This window comes from Monodon monoceros, unplaced genomic scaffold (genome assembly GCF_005190385.1).
Source record: "Monodon monoceros isolate NGI ecotype Baffin Bay Population unplaced genomic scaffold, NGI_Narwhal_1 Super_Scaffold_4, whole genome shotgun sequence".
Lineage (NCBI taxonomy): Eukaryota > Metazoa > Chordata > Mammalia > Artiodactyla > Monodontidae > Monodon > Monodon monoceros.
Window position 1 is genome coordinate 71,263,705 of NW_021703781.1, and position 18,487 is coordinate 71,282,191.

An 18,487-nucleotide genomic window follows, 5' to 3' on the forward strand; every position below is an offset into this window, starting at 1 on the left:
TGGTACATTATTATTAACTAAAGTCCATAGTTTAGATTCCTTTAGGTTTTTTTTTAATGTCTTTTTTCCATTCTAGGATCCCATTTAAAATACCATGTTACATTTAGCTGTCATATCTCTTTAGGCTCCTCTTGGCTATGGAAGTTTCTCAGACTTTGCTGGTTTCTGATGACCTCGAATAAACACTGCTGGTAAGCTGTTTTGTAGGATGCCCCACTATTGAAATTTGATGTTTTTCTCATGATGAGGCTGGGGTTACTGGCTATTGGGAGGAAGACCACTGGTAAAGTGCCGTTTTCGTTGCATCATATCAAGCGTACGTACCATTAACATGATTTGTCACTGTTGTTGCTGCCCGTGATCACATGGATGAGCTAGTCCCTGTTAGCTTTCTTCACTGTAAAGCGACTCTTCCGCTGACCCCTCCCCATTTCCATACTGTGCACCTGGGAAGGGAGGCACCGTGCACAGCCCAGGCCTATGGAGTGGAAGCTACCCTAACTGGTTCTTAAACAGACTTTCAACCTCTACTCCACTTCCACGAGTACCTGGTGCTGCCAATTCATGAGACTTTTTGAGGTTCTGAAGCACAGATTATGCGGCATCACTGTTTTCCCCCATGTTGACTTAGGATTCAGCTTCCTTTGATGTGCTGTTGGATTTGATTTCCTGGTTCTGAATTTTTGTTGCTGTTGTCTCTTCTGTTTTCCTTGTCCTTCTGGATTTATACTGGGTTTTTTTGGATCCTTTTCTGTAAGTTTAGTGAGTCTACTAGGAGGGAGTAGAGACATAGTAGTTTTAAAAACATATCTACAAATTCTTTGATACTGTTCCCTTCAAGAGTTGGAACTGAATTCCTCTCTCCTCGTATGTAGTCTGGACTCAGTATTTTGCCTCTAATGAGTAGAACATGGCAGAAGTGATGATATGTCACTTCTGAGGTTAGGTTATAAAAAGACTGTAGCTTCTGTCTTGGATATGTGTTCTTGCTTTCTTGGATGACTTGCTTTGGGGGACGTCAGCTGCCATTTTTGTGAGCGTCCCTATGGAGAGGCTGGCGTGGTGAAGAGCTAATGCCTCCAGCCAACAGCTGCAAGAAACTGAAACTTAAAAACAATTACATGAGCTTGGAATCTGATTCTCCAGTCCCAGTTGAGGCTTGAGATGAGTGTACAGCTTGACTGCAACCTTATGAGAGACAATGAGACAGATTCACTCAGCCAAGCCACCCCTCATCCTCAGAATCTGTGTGAGGTAATAATTATTTGCTGTTTTAGGCTGCTAAGTTTTGGGCTGATTTGTTATACAGCAACAGGCAACTAATATAAGAGGTAAATTACAAATGGAGACTTTTATAAATGTTAACTATCCCTATATTTAGATACCATCATGAATTTTTTGAGAATTCAAGTAAAGATATGAACTATTTTTTAAAATACGTTTTTTATTTTGGAAAAATCTTAGATCTATGAAAAAGTTGCAAAGACAGGGAAGGTTTCCATATACCTCTCACCCAATTTCCACTGTTGTTAACATCTTACGTCACCACAGTACATTTGCCAAAACTAAGAAACTGACTTGGGTACATTGTCATTAACCAAACTCCAGACTTTATTTAGATTTGCCAGTTTTTCCATTAATATCCTCTTTCTGTTCCAGGATCCAAATCCAGGATACCATATTGCACTTAGTTATCACATCCCCGCAGCCTCCAGATGTAGTTTCCCAGTCTTTCCTTATTTTTCATCACCTTGACAGAGATCTGAGCTATATTGAAATTACTTTCATTTGCTGGGTTGTGTTTCTTTGTGACACTGCTAGGAAAATGAACAACAGGAACCCGAGCTTTAAAAGAATTACAACACTTATCCCATTTGATAATTAGTTTTATATTTACTTGTGCAATTCTTTGGTTGTCTGCCTTCCCCAGTAGCCTGTAAAATCCATGATGGTAGGGGCTGTGTTTGCTTTTGTAAACCCAGCATGATGTCTGGCACATAATAGTTGCTCCATAAATATATGTTGAATGAATATGTTCACTTATACATATTGGCACACATCCAGAGTTAATGATCCTTAAGTGTTTTTTGGCCACGCAGCATGTGGGATCTTAATTCCCCAACCAGGGATCAAACCCACGCCTTAACCACTGGACCACCAGGGAAATCCCATCATAAGCATTTTTTTTTTTTTTTTTTGCGGTACGCGGGCCTCTCACTGTTGTGGCCTCTCCCGTTGCGGAGCACAGGCTCCGGACGCACAGGCTCAGCGGCCATGGCTCACGGGCCCAGCCGCTCCGCGGCATGTGGGATCTTCCCGGACCGGGGCACGAACCCGTGTCCCCTGCATCGGCAGGCGGACTCTCAACCACTGCGCCACCAGGGAAGCCCGCATCATAAGCATTTTTAACGAATGAATGAGTCTCAGTAGTCCTCAGAGGACTTAGAATTGTGCCTTAATTATAGTAAGTCCTAAACAAATAATAACTGTTTGCCATACACATTGCCAAATGCTTTACCTACCTTAGCTGAATAAATAAGCATGCAATTAAGTTACATAAAATGAGAATTGCAAAATTCTAAGAGACAATACTCTGTCTCTTCCAGATGAGGAACTCTTATTTAATGCCTATGAATTGTTCCTTTCAGTCAAGCCTAATGCAGTTGAAGAGAAGAAAGATGTCAGAATGGGCACAGTGGCTGCTCTCCTAGAAAGAGCACACTGAGTAAGTATGGTGTGTCCGGGTGCCACGGAGTGGAAGGAGAAATTGTCAGTTTCTCAGGAGCAATGTATGCAGAGAAAAACATCACAAGTTAACGACACAAGGGAAGAAAATACAAATTCCTAGGACTCACCTCTGCCACTTTGAAACCTAACGCCTAAGTTCAGAAAACTTTATTCTAATTAAATGCAACTTCATTTTAATTCACTGCAAAACTTTCATCCAACTCTTAACATTTGAATTTTACGATTTCACTCTTTAGTATTACTATTCATATTACTATTCGCATTTTAGTTAAAATGGTAAGTGCAAATCATTTGTTGGACTTTCTTATGGTGGGGAGAGGTGGAGGGTTGATGGCACCATCTGGGAAGTTCCATCTTAATGGAATTGGGGAAATACGAAAAGCTGAGCTGGTGATGTCTACGGCGGAAAACAATAATGCTTTCCAGTGGCAGCTCAACTGACATTATTACTAAAAGCTTTACGTGGTGCTTTATATATAATTCAGAAATAATAATAAATTGGAGTTGGACTTTTGGCTCCTCTCCCAGATTAATTCCCTTGAGTGTTTAATGTTTATCTTATAGAAGACACACAAAGAATTCAATTTTAGACCTGTATATTTATCTAAATGCAGTGAGTGACCATTTTGTGTGTGTGTGTGTGTGTGTGTGTATGTGTGTGTAGGGAAGAAGTAAAAATGTGCTTCAGAGCAAAATACAGGAAAAGTCATTAAAGTAAAAATTCAGGATTGGGACTCTGTAATATATTTGCTAGTAGCAGCATAGCCCAATAAATCAGGTCTATTTGTTTAGTTTCTTTATAATTGATTTTCCATATTTTTCAGCAAGCCACAAAAATTCGTCTTTAAATATGTCTGTTTTTATCTATGACCTTCTATGGGAAGAAATTACATGTGCCCGTATTTTAAATTATTTTCCCTCATGAAATTTTCATGGCCTTACTTCCAGATTGCTCTTCCATAAAAGGGCTCATTCATTTATTCACCCATTGTTTGCAAACGCTTTACACTGGAGTCCCATTGATTAGCTCAGTGTCTGACATATAGTGGCATTGGATACATATTTGTTGGATGAAAAAATATTGTCTGCATGCACGCAACATCGTTTTGAATGTATTTCCTAAGCCATGGTCACTTGAGATGCTCATTTTCTTTCACTACATGTTCCCTCTCCTTGGGACTTTCCCTCTCCTTGCCACCATTCCCCCTTCTAACTGGTTGGAATGTAGACAAGGTGTAGAGCCATTGTAGATGGATAAAGGCCATGCTCTGAGGATGGCAGAGTCACAGGTGGCAGGTGCTTGGATCCCTGCTCTCCAGCCCCACACACTGCATCTGTACCATTATGTGAGAGAGAAATGAACTCCCATCTTTTTAAAGCCATTGTTATTTGGAGGTGTTTCTTACGCAGCAGCCAGATCTGTCTTTTAACCATACAGTTCTCAAGGCACTTAATTCTAGAAGGGGTTAGAAGTTCTCAAATAACCATAATATAAGCCAGGATGTGAGAAATTCCATGAGTTCAGTAAATGCTCTGAGGGTTTGGAAGAGGGAGGGTCCACACCCATCAGGAGAGCAAGTCAGGTGTGCTTTAGATACTAGGATATCTGAATTTTGAGAGCAGCATTACTCTAGTATCTGATGGCCATGGATATTCTTATTCATGGTACCCTAACTGCCTGGCTTACCTTGTCTGTCTGGCACAGAGTTGCCACCTTCAGACTTGGGAAAAGCAGACAGATATTCCTGAGGGTCTGGGGTGATGGGTGGTGGTGTCAGTGTGCACTCAGCCTGCACCAGGACAAAGAGGCCGACTGAGCTTTCTCTAGGTAAATGAATTGCAGCCCTCGCAAATTATCGAGGTGGTCAGGAGGTTTGGGGTCAGACAAATGTTGGGGTTTAGATTCTGCCTATACTACCTCCCAGCTGTGAGCAAAAGACTGTAGGAGCTGAGATCTGGATCTTTGGGTTCAAATCTCTGTTCCACCACTTAGGACCTATGTGACTACAGCAATTTGTTTAACCTCTCTGTGACCTGATTTCCCGTGGGATAAAAGTACCCACTTATTAAGACTGGTTGAGGAGTGTTGAGGAGATTAAGTGAGAACTCCTGATGATATTGTCTTTTTCTTTAAATTAATCAATTAATTAATTTATTTTTAGCTGCGTTGGGTTTTTGTTGCTGTGTGCGGGTTTTCTTTAGTTGCGTCCAGCGGGGACTACTCTTCGTTGCATGCATGGGCTTCTCATTGTGGTGGCTTCTCTTGTTGCAGAGCATGGGCTCTAGGCACACGGGCTTCAGCAGTTGTGGCATGCAGACTCAGTAGCTGTGGCTCATGGGCTGACAGTGCAGGCTCAGTAGTTGTGGTGCACGCGCTTAGTTGCTCCGCGGCATGTGGGATATTCCCGGACCAGGGCTCGAACCCATGTCCCCTGCATTGGCTCGAACCCGTGTCCCCTGCATTGGCAGGCGGATTCTTAACCACTGCGCCACCAGGAAGTCCAATAATATTGTCTTTAACACATATTTAATGTTTAGTATGTGCCAGGCACACAAATATATTTATAATGTATATAAAGAGAATAGTGTCTGGTATATAGTAAATACTTAATGAATATTACCTATGACTGTTGTTTTTAATGACACAACTTCTTGTGATTTAATGGCCTCAGTTTTATGCATGTGTAAAACAAAGGTGATAATACTAATCTTCTTGTCATAAGATTAGGGTCATAAGATTATGTCCATAAAGCACTTGCAAAATGCCAGGTTTTAACAGTAGGATCCACACAGTATTAAGCACTTTTTGAAGTAAGTCTCCAAAATATATTTCCCCATACATTTCCTATGTACTTCTAAGGCAAATAAAGAGTCACACGCAGTTTTGTTAAGTGCAGACTTGAGGGAGGGAGGAAGCCATGGGCACAAGTGAAATAGTAAGTGTTTGGTTAAACACTCTGCTGCCCTGGCGATCTTTGTAAGGATTTTGCGGCAAAGATACAGAGAATTTCAGTTGGTGTCAGGGGAGGGAAAGAGGAGTAGCTGCCTTTTATTGAGGCCTTCTCTGTGGTTCACCAAAGCCCTGGGAGGTGACTGTGTCCCTTCTGAAGGTCAAGAAAAGTGAGGTTCAGAGAAGGTAACCCAGCTGGCCTGGAACTTACTGTACACACCCTCTGAGTTACCGTTCAGTCTCGTTCTGGCTGAAGTGCCAGTAGCAGGGCCAAGGAGCCAGGCAGGAATGGTGGATGGTGAGCTTGACTCACCTGGAGGTCCCTGCCCGCCTGTGGGTGTCAGCAGACACCCCCTGCCCCTCTGACAGCCTTTGACTGTCCCAGAAGGTGCCCAAGCGAAATAATCCCAGACCCTGTGATGATCCCTTGGGGGCCATTCCCCTGGATCTTCCAGACCCTGATCATCTCTCAGTCATTTAGGGATAAACACCCCCTTTCCCTCCTCAGCTAGAGTTGGAGAACTCTTACTGTGGTGTCTCCCAGCATGGGGCACACACAGTCTTGTGGTGTCACTGGGAGCATTGCAATCGTAGGGAAGAGGGCTCTGAGTTGGACACACTTTTCGGGAGCTCTTTGAAAGCATAGCTCTCTTTCTCTTGCCTTTCTGGGTCTCTGGGAGGGTTGTGATGGACTGTGAGGACCCTCTCAGTTCCTAACCATTCTCTCTGCCCTCCCTGTGCTGTTGTTTCCTGGCTTTTATGGCACAAGGGACAAGGTAGAAGGTGCCCAGGGTTCCAGGTGGGACAGGTGACGCTCGTTCTCTCCACTCTGGGATTTCTAATCCATCTGGGTCTCTGCCAGCAGATTTCAGCACCTTGTCTTCTGGGAGCAGAGCCCAAAGCCAGACTGTTTCAGTTCCCTTCCTTCCTCTCCAGCTCTCTGCCACCCTCCTTTTCTAGCTCCAGGGTAAGAGAATGCGTGAGGGCTGGGGAGGGCATGGGATGCGGAACCGCTTCTCTTTTCAGATTTTTTTTTCTTTTACTTGGACTGTGCCATTTGCACTTAGAAGCAAGTAATTTGTTGTCTCCATTCTCTGGACATGACCTGGTCACAGCCCCTGGGACATGAACATGGGCCACTTTTCATGATCCAAAGAGACTGTATAGAGGGAGCCTGGGGCCAAAGGGCGTGATTCCTATCTCACAAGATCATCCTGCTGCATTTCTTTGCTTGGAGTGTGTATGTGTGTGTGTGTGCGCGTGTGTGTGCGTGTGAGTGTGTGTGTGTGTGTGTTTCAATTCTTCCTTTGCCTCACGGATCCTTAAAATGATGAGACAAATTCCACCGAGTCCCGCAGCTTTGTACAGAAACGAGTGTGGCTATATATGTTTCTCTTACTTTGTAACCAGTAGGAATTTTTCTGTGTTAAAGAGTTTTGGAGGCATTTTCCCAAGAGCCCACAGGCCATCTTTCATACCAAACACATTCGTCAGAGCTTTATAGGATGTAGGACAAGCCCCAGCAGCAGGTTTCATGAGTGAGGGTAGTGCATCGTTCAGCCGTATTATCTAGTGCAAGTTTACCATACACTTTTTATCCAGAATCTACTCTAGATAAAGCCATGTGAAACTCCAACAGCCCCTGACTGGGGGATATCACAAAATAGGACTGCTCTGGGGGGATTTGCTTTTTACTGATGGTCTGTAGTCATCTTCAGTATATGCTTTGAGTCGCAGATCTGAACACAGTGGCTGTGGACATTTGGGACAAGGAGCAGAGCCTGATGAGCCCTACATTCCTGAGCCAGTTGCCTCTAAAGCTTTACTTCTGTGCCCGTCTTAACACTGAGATTCTGTTTGAAAGTTGTCACTTGCTGGCCATGTCGACAGAGGTTGTCACGAGACGGATAGCTGCGAATGATGACCTGTTGTAGGGGGACACAGGATTTGAAAGTCACTGGCGTGGGGCAAGGGGAGGCCAATGGGTGCTTTCCGTTTTAATGAAGATTTTTAGCAGTGAGAGGATGAAGCTGAGAGACGATTTAAGGTACAAAATGTACCTTAAATTTTACTGTTAATGTTTATTGTTTTCCCCAGATAATAAAAGTAGAAAATTTGGAGGATACAGGTAATTATAAAGAAGAAAACAATTACCCACCATTCCACCACCCAGAGCTAAGCTTTTATCTATGCACATATTCCTACATGTAGCATATATTATATTATATAAGAATATCTTATACTTAATATTTTATAAATATTTTATATAGAGAAATTTTATAGTGATGAAAGCAATGCATGCTTGCTGTAGAAAACTCAAGCAGAGCGCACCGCGTAAGCCAGCAGTCGCCCCTACCACCTCCTGGAGGGTCAGCGTCAAAATTTGGTGTGCATCCTTCCAGATATTTTGTCCACACATGTACTCTCTGCAAATTATTTTATTCACTTATCTATTCTTTCTCACAGCCACCTGGCCCTAGATTTCCAATATCTTCTTCCAGTTCCCTGTGCTGGTGCTTGACTGGCTCAGTTAACGAGCTCACCATGCTGAACAGACTGAGGCCACTGGTTCCATACCCAGCTAGTGCCCTTTGGAATCATAGCCCATAAGGGCACTCCCACTGGCCTGGCCCCTGAACATGGATGGGATGGTTTCCAGGGCGCGAGAAGAGAGCAAAAGTCCACTTTCCTTTCTGGGAGAAAGAACTTCTCACGGGGATGTCTGTAGAGGACCCCAGGAGCAAGGTAGGTTCCCCCACCCCCGTCCTCCCTGTGCACGGCCATCGTGCTCAGTAATTCCCACCCTGTCACAGCGATCCTCTGTGTGGTGATTGTGGCTTGCTTAGCAGAGGCTCCCTGCAGTTAAGTTGATTTAAAGAAATGAAAGATATGTTATGTCTCAACGTTTGTAGTTGCACATTCGTATGTATTCCAAACTTGTACAGCTTCTCAGAAACTCTAGAAAGGTAGCTTCTGAGTTGACGTCTAACGTGTCTGAAAAGTATTGGTGGTGTCTGGAAGCATGGGAAAGTTGCACAATCTAATATCTCCTGGCAACACATTGTTTACAAACATTACCCACCTCCTAAGAAGGATGGTGGCAAGTGTTAACGCTGGCTTGGCCACTGACAGAAGAACGGGTGATTCCCAGCGTTCTCTTAATTCTGTCACCAGCTGGTGACTTTCTCTCTCTCTCTCTCTCTCTCTCTCTCTCTGCCCCCCGCCCCTCCCCGCTTCCCCTCCCTTCCTCTCTCTGACATGCTGGAGGGTAGTGTAGTTGGAAATCCACATTTTTCTGTATGCTCTCCCAATTTTTAAATGCAAGCCATTAACTTAATTTTCCAAAACTCCACGCAGGTGGAAAAAAACCACATCTGTGGGCTACATTTGGCGTCTATGGCACTGTAGGGCTAAATTCCACCCTACCCATCAAGTTACATTGTCTTTTCATAGTTTCAAAAAAAATCTATCTCTGAAATCCCAAAGTCCTTATCTTGCCTATCTCATGTGATTTATAGGCCAATCAGCTAAGTAGTTATATTAAACACCCTTTAGCGTCCTCTTTAAGAGGATTAAGGCGCTGACTTTAAAACACTTAAAAGGTGGCTGTTTTGGATATACTTTTAATGTATGCTAAAGGGATTTTGGTTTAAGGAACAAATTCTGTGGTTTTGTAAAGAGAGGCTAAATGGAAATTAAATTTATTATAGAAATATCAGTGAGCATGGTTACCTTCCTATAATATAAATTCAAGCCTACATTGATTTAAGAGTGTTATGATGCTATTGATCTCTCTGAACAGAGTAAAATGGTAGTATACATGACAAAATTACAAGGTTGTTCGGTTATTTTTTCCATTATTAGAGTCTAAAACTCCTTTTTCTATGTGGAACAAAGATGTCAATTATACAGAAAAATGTCAGATGCTTTCCCTATTACCTGCTCCCCACCCCCCATATCTTTCTCTTAGTTGCAGCACGTGAGATCTTTGTTGCGGCATGTGGAATCTTTTAGTTGTGGCATGAGGAATTCTTAGTTGCGGCATGTGGGATCTAGTTCCCTGACCAGGGATCGAACCTGGGGCCCCCTGCATTGGGAGCATGGAGTCTTACCCACTGGACCACCAGGGAAGTCCCCCTCAGTACGTTCTAAACTGCCTGCAGGGTCCACAGGAAATATATTGTGGTCTCCAAGCTGTCAGTACTAACTGCTGATTTATCTGTTTTCTGGCTCATCACCTTTTTCTTCGGAGCGATTAATCAGCTCTCAGGACTCTAAGAACTAAGAGTAAGTCTGATTCTGTAGGATGATAAGAAAAGTGAGTGAATGGTATTTGGCGATAGTTGCTGGCTTCACTGCTTTAAGTTCTTGTCACTGGGGTGACACACTATGATAAAATCCATTTCTTTTATGGGAATTTCTTTGTACAGGAGTCTGGAGGCTCCATGTGTCAGTAACTCAGTTCCCAGGTCAGTGGAGACCTTGAATCTGTGCCCCTCTATTGAACAATGGGAAGTTTCCCTTCCAAAGTCAACTCGAATATCTGACAATTAGAAAAAATTTCTAATTTGGGGGGGTTGGGTAGAGCTTAATAATATCTAATTCCGAATGATATGCAGTATTACATTTAATGTAAGGACAAACCATACATTAGAGGGTCACAAAACCTGTTTCTTGGAACCATATTTATTTTTTCACAGTTCTTCATGACAATCAGTTGTGGCTTAAAAGTCACAGATGGTTGGGCTGAACTTGTGCTTGCACTTGTCTCTATCGGTAAAGACATTCTCTAAATACAAGGTTCCTGTCAGCATCCAATGAAGACTTTGTTGTTGCTCTTTTAACTCTATCATAGTTCTAGAAGTCACGGGTTTTCAACTGCAGTGTGTTCCTACTGTGATATATACTGCCACTAATATAACAAGAAATGATCTTAGGAGATATATGAATGCTTTTTTAAATTTTAGTGGCTATATATTTATTTTAAAGTAGTTGAAAAAATACAACTAGCACACCAAACCAGTGAATTCAGATCTTTTATCATTCTTTTGACATAAAGTCGATGATTTAAATGAAATTATTAAGTAAATAATGGTTTGGGTGATACAGCAAAAATCATATGGATGGGGCTTCCCTGCTGGTGCAGTGGTTAAGAATCCGCCTGCCAATGCAGGGGACATGGGTTTGAGCCCTGGTCCGGGAAGATCCAACATGCCACGGAGCAACTAAGCCCATGTGCCACAACTACTGAGCCTGTGCTCTAGGGCCTGCGAGCCACAACTACTGAGCCCATGTGCCACAACTACTGAAGCCCACACGCCCTAGAGCCCGTGCTCCACAACATGGGAAGCCACTGCAATGAGAAGCCTGTGCACCACAACGAAGTAGCCCCTGCTCGCTGCAACTAGAGAAAGCCTGCGCGCAGCAAGGAAGACCCAACGCAGCCTAAAAAAAAAAAAAAAAATCATATGGATGGTTTGGAAATGATTGAAGCATGAGAAACTGAATTAATGAAGTCTCACTGGGTCTGTCAGTGTGATACTATCTTTTAACTTTAAAATTTCAATCAAATTAGGATTAGATGGACCTCAAAAGTTAACATAGATAATCCTAATGATTTAACATGGAGCCTGAAAAGAATACGTCAGTTGTTGAGCTTAGCTTCCCATTTTACCATCTTGTATCTTAGGTTCTAATGTTGTAGGCACCTTATGTTATATAATAGTGTACACTCTGGACTCCTGACTCTACCACTTAATTTTTGTGTGAACTCAAATTTATTCAACTGCTATGAATCTATTTTTCTCACCTGTAAAATGGGGAAAAAATAGTACCAGGCTTGGGAGGTTCTTCTAAAGATTAAATAAACGAAAACACATTAAGGATTTAGGCTGTTACCTCATGAAGTACTGAATAAATATTACCTATTATTATTTTACGTTTCTGAAAGGTTGTGTAAATATAGCGGTTTACACCTAAAATTTCATTTATCATGCCACAGAAGAGTCTATTTAGGGACTTCCCTGGTGGCGCAGTGGTTAAGAATCCACCTGCCAATGCAGGGGACATGGGTTCGATCCCTGGTCTGGGAAGATCCCATATGCCATGGAGCAACTAAGCCCTTGGGCCACAACTACTGAGCCTGTGTGCCACAACTACTGAAGCCCGCGTGCCTAGAGCCTGTGCTCCACAGCAAGAGAAGCCACTGCAATGAGAAGCTCGTGCACCACAACGAAGAGTAGTCCCTGCTCGCCACAGCTAGAGAAAGCCTGCACATAGCAACGAAGACCCAACGCAGCCAAATAAATAAATAAATGTATAGAAAAAGAAAAGAAACGCTTGGTGAGCCCCGTTGTGAAGCAAAGAATTACTGTGAAATGTACTGCTTTTTAAGATCTCTATTTTTTGGATGGAATGGGTTGAATGTGAGGCTGTTCTTGGAAACATTTAAGTAATATAAGATTTGACAGGCATTTCTTTTCACTGGTTCTCACTATGACTTGGCACGAAGAAAGTTACTTCACATGGTAATGTAAATTAGCCCAGGATTCTTGAAGGCAAATATTTCAAAGAGTATGTGTAATACTTTAGGATGATAGTCTGTATATCGAGAAAAAGAACTACATTTCTCCTGGGAATCTTTTAGAGGAACTCTAGGTTAGGGCACTTGAAAATGAGGTTTTGGTTTCCATTCTCTTTAGCACCACCTCAATAGGATGCAATTTCATTCTTAAAAAAGTTTGTAAGATATCAAATTTTTTGCAATTAAGCATGTTATATATTCTTACCTGGGAGAGTATTTAAAAAAATCTGTTTATTACTTGCTTGACTTTATGCTTAATCTTTTTTGTAACTTTTTATTTTATATTGGAGTGTAATTGGTTAACAACGTTGTGATAGTTTCAGGTGTACAGCAAAATGATTCAGTTATACACGTACATGTATCTATTCTTTTTCAAATTCTTTTCCCATTTAGGTTGTTACATACTACTGAGCAGAGTTCCCTGTGCTATACAATAGGTCTTGTTGGTTATCCATTTTAAGTATAGTAGTGTGTGCATGTCAACCCCAAACTTGAAGAGTTTTTTGATTGTAGCTGTTTAGGTAGGGCTACATGGAGAATTGTAGAGTTTTTAGAGTTGGACGAAGCCTGAGGTATTGTTTTTCTTTTTTTTTCTTTTTTTTTTCTTTTTTTTTGCGGTACGCGGGCCTCTCACTGTTGTGGCCTCTCCCATTGCGGAGCACAGGCTCCGGATGCACAGGCTCAGCGGCCATGGCTCACTGGCCCAGCTGCTCCGCGGCATGTGGGATCTTCCCGGACCGGGGCACGAACCCGTGTCCCCTGCATCGGCAGGCGGACTCTCAACCACTGCGCCACCAGGGAAGCCCTGAGGTATTGTTGAGTTATCTTCTCCTTCTTGTTCTTTCTTTCTCTCACAGAGCTCTACAGAAGTTCACCAACTTGTCCAAATTGCCCAGCTTGGCAGTATTGAATAATTCTTTTAATTTAGTACCCCATGCCCAATTCTGTTTAGATTCTTCACTCATTAAGCATCCAAAGGCTACGTTTCTTTGTCCTGTCAATTCCTCACAAATTTATTGTTTCTTCGTCTAAAAAGTATAAAAGCTGCCTGCTTTGTCCACTTCTTAGGTCCCATTTCTATAAGACCTTGACGTGCACAAATTAAAATTAGTTTCTTTTTCTCCTGTTAATCTGTCTTGTGTCACTTTTATTATTAGTGCAGCCACAAGGACTCAAGAGGGGTAGAGGGGGAAATTTTCCCTCCCCAGCAATGCATAAAGGTGAGAGAGCCTTAAAACCACGGAGAATTACCTAGACACAGGACCTAGATGGCTGAGGTGTTCAGGAATTTTCTTTTCCTAACTGACTCTGGGTGAGGGTGGAAAACTCCCCCAGTGAGAATCTGGGGGCAAATAAGCGTTAGAAAAATTATCCTGGTACTTCTTTTCATGAAGAAACAGAAAGGTTCTAGCATGCTAAAAACCAAACCCCTGATTTATAAAGGGGTTGAATTCTACTTTGCTATTGCAAAGAAGAAAGGATAAAAATATCCATTTTGAATAAATCTCTGCGTATTGTGCCCCATTTCTCTCTTCCTCTCTTGCCTGCAGGTGTATGGTCCCAGCAGCCTTGATTAGTTCCTGATGCTCACTTTGTTTATTTATCTTGAGCTCCACTCTGTACCTCTCTCTGGGCCCAACTTGTTTGATACGTCATAAATATTAATGAGCTAATCTTTCCTACTGAAAACACTGAAGAGGAGGAAGTATTTGGGTCTTCTCTCTGTCTCTAAATGTCTCCCCAAATGAGTCTCAATTCACCAAATAGAGGCTTTGGATTAAAACAAGCCGTTCTTACCTATATGGGAAAAGGATCCAAAAAAAAGTGGATATATATATATATATATATATATCTGATTCACTTTGCTGTACACCTGCAACTAGCACAACATTGTAAATCAACTATACTCCAATAAAAATAAAAAACAAAACCAAGAAAACCAAGCCATCCTTGAGACAGTTCTGAAAAGGGAAGTATCAGACACTCACTTGTTAGTGTGAAATACTTAGATTATTTTTCTTCCAATACCAAGTTGAAAGCTACACTTAGGAAGAGATTTGTCTATTTGTGAGTGGGGAAGGGGTCGTTGTGGCTCACAGGGGAGCTTTTGGCAGTTCAGAATGCACCAGAGAATTGCTGGTGGTGCTGGTATGCTGGCGCTGGGAGGGGGTTGAGGAGGCTGGTGATTTAGCCCAGAGTAAGTTTAATTAAGAAATAATTGTATGGACATTATAATTTCTGCTCCTTTGTATTTATTAGATCCTATGTATAGTAATCCTGTGTGTTTATTAGAAAATACTCCTGAAATAGCCTTGTGAGACTTTTGTCCTTTCATTTAGAGAGCTGTCTGGTGGGGAAAAAATGATGTACAGCAAATTAGAGCTTTGCACAGGGAAGCTTTTGCCCTGGCCAGCTGTGCCATTAACCTTTCACCTGGTGACTAATTGCCTGTGGATCTCAGAAGCTGAAGCTAATTAGAAATCTCAGTAAATGGGACATTCTGAAAGTCTTTAGGAAACTTTTGGTTCCCTCCCTAGGCAAATTTTCCTTACATTTATGATCTAAATGTCCTAACATAAGTAGATCTCCAAGATATATTAAGTCAACAAGATAAGTTTCAGGACTAAGCCTTAAGTATGATACACACACACACACACACACACACACACACACTGCTATAGATCCTCTGTAAGTAAATACTTGAATATATGTATGCAAAGTAGCTGTCTCATGAGGTTGTTATGAGGATTAAAAAAAGATGATGGGTATAAAATTCCTAGAACAATGTCTAGCACAGTGTAAATATGTCACAAGTGTTAGCTATTACTATGATGTAATGCAGTTAGAATGACTTGTACTGAACTTGTAGCCAAACTTGTAACAGTGGGGTGGGGTAGATGGATGAATTGGACTGTAGCCTGATCTTTAATGTTTCAATACTTTTGCAATAAGGAAATATGTTCACAGATTACTTGTAGAATTGAAAAGGAATTTAATAGATCTTAAAATAAAAGCAGATATATTGAATAAAAATTTAAGAGAGATATCACAAGCAGGGCTGCCATTGGACCTGGGCAGAGGGGATCCTGCCCGGAGCCCCGTGTTCTAGAGAGTCCTGCATCTCAGAGAACACATCGGCAGCTCTGTCACTTAGGAACTGGTACCCAACATGGGTATGGTATGATTTAATGCTAATTAAAAACCCAAACACCTGCTTTTGTGACTAGCTCCATTCAGGCCCCAGGGAAATGCTTCTCCATGCCTCTTGCCCTTGAACAAAGGCAACTGCCCCCAAATGCTAGGAAGGGTGAGCCTTGTGCTGCTGCCTGTGTGGGAGCTGCTTTGTTGCCTAAGGATGATTTGAGCAGCAGAGCAGTGAGGTAAAGAAGAGACAATTTAATTAATTTATCTTTAATTAACTTATAATGGATTCTTGCATAAAGAGTTATTGTTTCCCAGTAGTGCCAACATTCGTTTTCTTGCTTCTCTTTGTGTTCCAATTCTTGCTTCCAGAGGTACTCACAAATTGGTGCAGTATTTGCAGTAGTTATGCACAGCAGCTGAGGAATATTCTGCAATATTAAAACAATGCATATATTCTTAAATTTGTCTATATGGAGGTCTAGATATAACATCATGAAGCATGATGTCTATTTTTTATATAGGCAACTAGGTGGAAATTGAATGCTAGAATTATGAATAGTTTTACTTCTATGAGATATATTTAATATGCTTTGATTGCATTTTCAAAAAATTAAATGACTAGTTTTAAGAACTTTTGACTTAAAAATTTTATATTCATTAATTAAAAATTTTGTTTTGTCTGTATATACCCTACTCCCCCACCACTTTGTTTTTTTTTTTTTTTTTTTTTGTGGTACACAGGCCTCTCACTGCTGTGGCCTCTCCTGTTGCGGAGCACAGGCTCCGGACGCTCAGGCCCAGTGGGCATGGCTCACGGGCCCAGCTGCTCCGCGGCACGTGGGATCTTCCCGGTCCAGGGCACGAACCCGTGTCCCCTGCATCAGCAGGCGGATTCTCAACCACTGCGCCACCAGGGAAGCCCTCCCCCACCACTTTGGAATGTTTTTATTAAAAAAACCTATTTTGAAACCATAAAAATAATTTTAATTTTCAAATTTTAATGTTTTCTTTTAATTAAATCAATTTTATTGAGATAAATGTACATAAAATAAAGTGCAGCAATTTTAATTGTGGTGAATTTTATGAATGTATACAAATAACCACCACCAAGATCAAGACAGAACGTTTCCATCACGTCCAACTTCCTTGTGCCCTTAATTGTCAATTTCTGTCTACCTCAAGCCCCAGGCAATAACTGATCTGTTTCTATCACTATAGATTTGATTACGTTTTCTAGAATTTAACATTATATGGAGTCATGCAGGATATATGTATTTTGTGCCTGGCTTCTTTCTTCCTGCATAATATTTTTGAGATTCATCTATGTTGTGTGTATCAGTAGTTTGCTAATTTTTTTTTTTTGGCCACACCACACAGCTTGCAGGATTTCAGATTTCAGTTCCCTGACCAGGGATTGAAACCAGGCCATGGAAATGAAAGCCCGGAATCCTAACCACTAGGCCATGAGACTCCCAAGTTTGCTCATTTTTATTGCATAGTAGTAGTCTTTTGCATGTGTATACCACAATTTGTTGATCTGTTCACCTGTTGATGGCTATTTGGGTATGATGAGTTTTGAGCTCTTGTGAGTAAAGCTACTTTGAACATCTGCATGCAAGTTTTGTGTGGACATATGCATTCATTTCTTTTGGGTAAGTAACTAGGATTGGAATTGCTGGTTCTTATAGTATGTGGTATATTAACTTTATAAGAAACTGTCCTATCATTTTACACTCCCATCAGCAATGTGTAAGTGTTAAGTTGCTCCACATCTTTGTCAACATTTGTTACTGTCAATCTTTTAAAGTTTTAGCCATTTAGTGGGTGTGTAGTGGCATCTCATTGTGATTTTAATTTGTATTTCCCTGATGATTAATGCGCTTATCTGCCATTCATATATCCTCTTTGGTGAAGTGTCTATTCAAATCTTTTGACCATTTGTCTTCTTCTTACTGAGTTGTAAGGGCTCTTTTATATATTTTGGGGAGATATAAGTTTTGTAAATATTTTCTTGCAGCCTGTGGCTTGTCTTTTTATTGTCTTAAAGTGTTTTTTGAAGCAAAATATTGAATTTTTGATGCAGTCCCCTTTATCGATTTTTAAAAAATGGTTTGCTGTATTTTTTTAAAAGATGTATTTATTATTTATTTTATCTATTTTTGGCTGTGTCAGGTCTTAGTTGCAGCACGCGGGATCTTTGTTGAGGCATGCGGGATCTTTCGTTGTGGTGCGCAGTCTTCTCTCTAGTTGTGGCGTGCGGGTTTTCTCTTCTCTAGTTGTGGAGTGCGGGTGCCAGAGCACGTTCACTCTGTAGCTTGTGGCACACGGGCTCTAGTTGAGGCGCAGAGCTCAGTAGTTGTGGTGTGGAGCTCAGTAGTTGTGGCATGTGGGCTTAGTTGCCCCGCGGCATGTGGGGTCTTATTTCCCTGACCAGGGATCAAACCCAAGTTCCCTGCATTGTAAGGGGGATTCTTTACCATTGAACCACCAGGGAAATCCCTTGATTTTTAAAAATTTAAAAAACAGTTCTTGCTTTTTGTGTCTTAAGAAATCTTTGCCTAATTTAAACCCTAAAATTTTCTTCTGTGTTTTCTTTTAGAAGTTTTATAGCATTAGCCTTCATATTTAGGTCTATGATATGTTTTGAGTTATTTTATTCTGTGTGGTCTGAGGTAAAGTTTGAAGTGTGCGTTTGTTTTTTTTCTTTGCGTATGGATGACCAGTTGCTCCAGGATCATTTCTGAAAAGATTGTTCTTTTTACCCATTGAATTACCTTGGCAACTTTGTTAAAACCCAACTGATCATATATGTATATGTCTAATTCTGAACAGTATTTTATTTCATTGATATCTATGTTTATCCTTTTGTAAATGCTACTCTATCTTAAATGACTGAAGTTTGGGAAGATACTAAACAGGAGAATAAAAAGCCTCAGGGACCTCAGAAATAAAACTCTAATGAATGAACAAGTGGCCAGTGTGTACTTTGGGGCATCCCAAATCACACTGATGATCTCATTTGCAGTGAAGAGAATTTCTAGTCTGGGATTAAACCTTCAGGT

General features: G+C 41.3%; 1 protein-coding gene across 1 annotated transcript in view; it reads left to right on the forward strand.

Moving 5' to 3' along the window:
- SEC23IP (SEC23 interacting protein) overlaps positions 1 to 199 on the forward strand; it is a 68,683-nt gene extending 68,484 nt beyond the window's left edge. The window contains exon 19 of the mRNA XM_029245387.1: positions 125 to 199. The gene's annotated coding sequence lies outside the window, so the exon portion shown is untranslated. The remainder of the gene's footprint in view (positions 1 to 124) is intronic.
- Positions 200 to 18,487: the final 18,288 nt, after the last annotated feature.